The following is a 6,759-nucleotide window of genomic DNA, read 5'->3' as shown; positions in this document are numbered from 1 at the left end:
ACTAACTGCATTTTATGATTTTAGAGAGAAGCAGACTAATTGGTGTACAATATGCGTTTGAAGGATATATTCAAGATGTCCAACTGATTCAGCCGTACAAACAGGTAAAAAGATAAAGATAGAGGCTAAAGCTACGGGGTAAAAGTGAATCGCCACATCCCCTCGTAATCCAGACAGAATACAATAAAATAAGGAACGACATATTCCTCTTTATTCACTCATACAGTCATTAGAGCGAAAGCAGCATGTGATTACATTCTGTACTCTTAGTACTTAGAGTAGCATGAAAGTGAATGTTCGTTCCACAAGTTTTATAGAATTGTGATGTTTATGAAAAGTAAAAATTGTGATGTTTTATAAAAACGTACATCTTGTTTAGCTTGGCTCAAAATCCACAAAACCAGCCTGAAATGTGCTGAGTGAACTGCTTTTTATGTTTTTACATTTTTATTATATCGTTAATATCGTTCCTTCTGATCGTGGCGCATGCTCTCAAGTGTGCAATGTGTTAGTACCGCCGTTTTATTTATTGTCATGTTTTGTTATAACTAAATGTGACTGGTTCTTGTGAATTTGTTCTTGTTCACGTGGACTACATGCATTGCCCGTTAATAATGCAGCATCCCATCATGCATGTATTTAACAGCCGGCACAGAGGGCCCAGGTAGAAAATGCACAGCCCGCACTGGACTTCAGTCCTCGTGTCTCAGGTAAGTCATGATTTACAAAAAAGTATAAAGTGGCTGAATGTGGACATCGGGTATTTGTCTGTCCTCTTGCACAACAAAGACAGCTCTATCCTTCCACATTCTAAATAATCTGGACTGTGCAACCTCCCCCTCACCCCACCGCCTACCCCTTCTTGTCCTTGCGCTCTCCTTAGGCTGAAAAATATAGTGAAACCAAAGCCAGAATGTGACATGAGAAGCTGTCAGACTCAGCTCGGGTCAACCACGAGGGGTCAAAGCTCTGTCTGAAACCACAGTCACTGAGTGATGTGTTAAGTGTCTCTCAGGGACACTTCAGTATATGACAGCATGGAGAAAAGGGAGGACGGTGTGGTAGTGTGTGTGCATTTATGATTCCTCTAAGGTTGAGAAAAGTCCATGAGGCAAGCTAGTCCCTTGAGAACATCTCATCTGCTTGTAGACTTCACTGAACTCTCCATGCTGCCTTTCTGAGCATCAAACACTGGCATGAAGCCCGTCTTTTAAAACTATACACAACAACACAGGCTATCATAGGAGCATCACTAAATTACAAGCAGGGAAGAAGACACGCAGAGGTTCTCGCAAACAGCCATAAGATGACACAACAAAAGTGTGATTGTATAAACACATCAGCGCTTTCACCTACAGACACACAAGCAGCACACACATACACATACACACTGCAACAGTGGCTATAAGACAGCCTGGGAACAGCTAGTCCACTAATGAGGTCTATCCCATGAGGATTTGGTACTGCACAGAGGAATGCAGGCCCTCCGCTCTCATGACTGACCTGCCCTGACACACACACAGCAACAAACACACACACAGACGTAGCTACTTTAGTGTCCGAGAGCTGCCCTCTCACACATGAATGAGAATTGATAGAAGGCATCCAAGAATAGGACACTTGTAATTTGGTAGGTACTGCATTCGAAACGAACATAACAAGCACACTGGGGAATTTGACACTAATTTGAGACGAGAGCGGGTAGAGGCAGAAAGAAGGGGGGAACGGACTGAGAAAACAGAATGAGACGGAGGAATAAATAAACAAGGGCAGAGAAGGGTCAGAGAGAGAAAGCAGTGCCGAGAGAGGGACACTGAGTTATGAGGGTAGGAATCTCTGAGTTTTATTTGAGCTTCACATTTGTTCTCGAGATTGGCTCGTGGTTTGGATGTGAGAGCCAACTTCAGTGAGTTTACGCGAACAGATCTGGTGTCTGAAGCAGACAGACCCCATCGCTGGTGGCCTGTTAGCGGTGCCTGCTGCTGGCTGCTAGACAGACAGCATGAGTGTCCAGCTCAGTCACGACTCTCTCAGAGAACACACGACTTTCTAACTCTGTAGTGAAAGTAGAAGTTTGAGATGATTTTAAAAGGGTGCTGTGAAGAAAAGCCGGTGCAGATGTACGGCTCGAACCATTTGGAGTGAGTACATCATTCCAAAGTACACAAACTCTCGATGCTTAGATATAGAGATTTAAAAACATTATTCATAGTAGAAACCACAATTGTTTTTTTTGTGTGTTTACAGTTTCTATTCTTGTCTTGTGAGATGTTTGGATTATTTTGTAGAGCTCAGACGGTGCACAAAAAGATAAACTGGTAGAACAAGACCTAGAGCCTGCAGTCATGCCAGCAGCTCTGTGAGGCTGTATTTAGGCACGAGCTCAGCGCAGCCCATTCCTTTTCTCAGGCTGCTAACACGTTAATATTCTCGCCAAACTTGGAAGTCTGGCCTCACGGGCTAAATCAGAAGTCACGAGCTTTGGCATCAAACTTGAATTTTAAATCCCACATAAAAAAGGTGACCAACGCCGTTTTCTATTATTTCATAAATATCGCAAAGGCTGTTCCTTTGCTAAAAAAGATGCCAACAAACTAGATTACAGTATTGGTCTCTTTAAAGATTGAGCAAAACAATTTATTGACAAATTACACTTAATTTACCTTAAGCTGCCAGGCGTTGAACAAGAAAGAGAGAGCACATCACCCCAGTTCTAACTAACCTGCACTGGCTCCCAGTGTCTTCCAGGATTTATCTTAACGTTCTTTTACTTGTTTACAAGACTCTTTGGGATCAGCTTACATTACTAATTCTTAGTTGTATAATCCTTCAAGGCCTCTAAAATAATCTGCTTGTGTTCTGTAATAGCACTAAATTCAGCATTCAACAATTCAGCAACTCAGCCTTTTTTCAACTTTGTGCCCAAACTATTCCCTTCCCAAGACTAAGAGATGCAAGCTACATAAACATTTAAATCAACAATTCCTTATTCCATATTCAATCAGGTGTCACTCTAGTTTGCATGTTTTACTGTACTTACGCCTTCCTTTTTATATCTTCTTCTTTCTTAACTTTAATTTTTTTTTAAAAACGCCTTAAACTACTCCACCTGTATAAATAGTACTGTATAAATAAAGTTATATTAGAATCAGTAAATTATTATTGTTATTATCATATTTGGCAGTTATACGGTGGGAAGGCGTACATGTTACAGTAGCAATAAGTGTGCAAGAGCTTTGACAAATAACCACTTTCACAGCTATTGGCAGTTGCACGGCTTCGTATTTATGGTAGTTTGACTGATATTTTTCCCCGTCTGCATGCTGCGAACATGCACATTACTCTGCATCCTATTGGCAAGTACTTGGCACCTTTATCCCAGAATTTACTAAAGGTTAATGCTTATGAACAAGGTTGGTGGAAGCTTGGGAGGGTTAATGATTTTCAACTCAGATGTGGATGTTTTCATAAGAATAGCAGAATATAGGAGAATTATTTTTTAACAATGCCTATACGTTTCCTATATAAATATAGGCAGACATGCTTATGGATTTTTTTTTTAGAGTAAGAGCTATGAACGTAAATGTTGATAATAATTATAATCAATCTTAACCTTAATATTGATGTGACATGCTGATTAACAAGAACATTTAAAAATAACAATTCTTATCGAAAAGGGTGCTGATGTAAAGATTTTTTTTTTAAATCTCCAACACCACCAAGAGCCATCTCCATATAGTTTTAATAAGTGTTTACTTTAGGCCTCCCTTTCCAGTGAACTGGTTATTGTTAGTTTTGAAATGCTTCATTAAAGGTATATGTGTGCTCATGACTACACTAAATATGATTGTATGCGTCCACTACTGTTTGCACTCATCCCTAGAAATAAACACTGGCCTGCTGCTAATCGTCCCTGTGTCAGCCATGCGTAACGCCACATGTCACAGCGGCCGCGCATGTTGAAAGCCTCGCAGGCCTTTGTTTTGGAAAATGTGGAAGGGGTTGCCATGGAGCTTGTATTTGATCTATTGTAATTAACCGAGCCCATTGATTGCACAATGCTTCTCCCTGGCTCGTCTCCATCAACAGGCAGCCCTGACTGGACGTTTAATCAAACAACACGTAAACCATCGTTTATGAAGTCGCCTCCCCACAATGATTTGTCCTCACATGGCCTGACAGCGATGAAAGGAGCACAGGAAGTGGAGGAGAGGCCGGCCAATAAGGATCATTAGAGGATTTAACAAAGCTCAGGTTTACTGTTTGAAATAAGTCTTGAATCTGTGCTCAAGAAAACTGATAAGTGTTTACTGATTAATCTTTTGTGTGTGTGTGCGTGCGTGTGTGTGTGTGTGTGTGTGTGTGTGTGTGTGTGTGTGTGTGTGTGGGTGTGTGTGTGTGTGTGTGTGTGTGTGTGTGTGTTTACAGTTAGGTTACAAACCAAACTTGTGAAACAAAGTCAAGTGTCATATTTGTCATATTATTTTACACAAATGTGTGCTCTAAATTTTAAGCTACAGCCAAGTGTCAATTAGCTTAGCTTAGCATAACCACTTGAAGCAATGGGTAACAGCATGTTATGAATTCCGTTGCATTTCCTGGAAAGAGCCACCCTGTGTGACATTGAATCGATAGGATTAGCCAGACATCCATGCTCGCCAAAGTACTGGTAACCTGATTTGTTATGGTCATGTGCCCTGACCAGTAGGCTTTCCTGACCATAACCACTCCAAGTCAATAACAACCCAATTGTCTCTGCCTCAACGAGCTCAACGCATGGTGGATTTACACAACATAGCTACACAAAAGTTAGCGTGGCTCTGTTTAGTTGCAATAATTCTGCTTCAAAAAGCACATAAAGCCAATAGTCAGATAATCCTTTGTAACACCACAACAAAAATGTTTGGAAATGATTAGTTTTACGTATTAAGGTAAATACGTAAGTGAGCTTTAGCAATAGTGAGCAGATTATTTTTAACATAGCCATGCTAGCTGTTTCAGTGCCTCCACTCTTTATGCTAAATTAACCATCACCTGGCTGTAGCTTAGTACTCAACAGTCAGACTAATGGTCTCTGTGAAAAGTAAATAAGCATATTTCCCAAAATGTCTGAACTATTTCTTCAGTTGCATATTGAGGGGAAGTCCTGGGGATTAACCATTATATTGTTGTCTTCTGTTAGCCACAGCGTTTTACCATGACTCGAAATTCTTCTGAAATCAAGTCACGTTATGTACTGTTTCACATACTGAGGAAGTCCTACTAGGTGGCCACAACCCTCTCTAAATGTGTCCTTTGTCCCTAGACCAGTCACTGTGTCCTGATGCAGCCTGCTTTAAAGTCAATTAGCCCTGCTTTCCAACCGCAGGGGTGACAATCTGGGGCTCACATGTCCCGTCAGGGCTGACCTTCGCATGAGGGACTGAGCCAACGCTCACATATGGACAAGCCCTGGGGTGGGAAACTGCCTACTCTGGCCAAGGACAGGACTGGGAAGGGGGGATGGATGGCTATAAACATGTAATCTCTAGCAATATGGCAACTTTCTACTTTTTTTTAAAGATATACAGATAGTATTTTCCAATGATTCCTGTTTGTGTTGTTGAAATTGTTAGAGATAATGGCGTTCACTTTATTTTTCTGATACTAGTATAATTGTGAAAGACGTTTTTCTGAATACAAAGTACAGGGAATTTAATCTGAGAATTATTTGCAAGGGATTTCCAATGAAATGGATGCGTACTGTATTTGGGCTTGTTCTTTGAACCTGCTTGTAAAATGGTGCAATAACCCTGCCGCTATTTACATCATGAAAATGATTAAAGCAATTTTATGGAATCTAGACTGGCCCCATGACTTAAGTCTGGAGTTTCCCAAAGCCGCTGTAAAAGCAACTTCACTTTTTTCATTTCTGTTTTAGTTATCCAAAGTGGATCAGGAGGAGTGTATCCCCCAAAGCAACAACGAAGACCAGCTCCATGGATCTGAAGACTGGGCTCTCACTATGGAACAGAGGACCACCCATCCTCGAGCTACTGGATATGAGGCAATCCAAGGCAGCTAATCTCGACCAGGTTTTCTCAAATGCATATTTCAGGATGAATAACAAGAGCTTATCCGTCAGAGGGGATTCCTGTGATGTACGATACAAACAAAGTTAAGACACATAACACGTCTGAAGCCATAATGCATTTTCACAAGCTCTGGAGGTCAGCAAGCAGGTACTTGTTATGAAACTGAGGTCTCTCTGTGTTACAATTTAATAAAAGCGTAGGAAAAGGTGTGTGAGATGGCTCAGTGCAGTGAAACAGGTCCTTCTAATTCGAGGGTCTTTTTGAATTAAACTGAACGGAAAAACAATCCTGTAATGCAACAAATTTCCTTGGCCAGCTTTTCCAAACAGTGTTTACTGCGGTGTGTGTGTGTATGTGTGTGTGTGTGTGTGCACGCGCGCGTGTCTAAGTGTGTGTGTGTGTGTGTGTGTGTATGTGTGTGTGTACGCGCGCGTGCGCGCGTGCGTGTGTGTGTGTGTGTGTGTGCGCGTCCCTAAATGTGTGTGAAGTTTTGAAGCGGTGATGGCTGCACACAATTGTGCAACTGCAGTCCATTTGCCCAAAGCAAATAGCAACATTCTAAGAAAGAGGAAAGGGGGGTTGTGCTTAAGCAAAGGCTTTTCGCATGTAGTTTTTTTTCTATACCAATGTCATTCGCATTTAATCTGCAGGGCTTGCACAATTTTCTGTTACATTTGATGTTGAG

This window comes from Clinocottus analis, unplaced genomic scaffold (assembly GCF_023055335.1).
Source record: "Clinocottus analis isolate CAN_PGR_092001 unplaced genomic scaffold, fCliAna1.0.p SCAF_14, whole genome shotgun sequence".
Taxonomy (NCBI): domain Eukaryota; kingdom Metazoa; phylum Chordata; class Actinopteri; order Perciformes; family Cottidae; genus Clinocottus; species Clinocottus analis.
Note: the sequence above shows the minus strand (reverse complement) of the source record.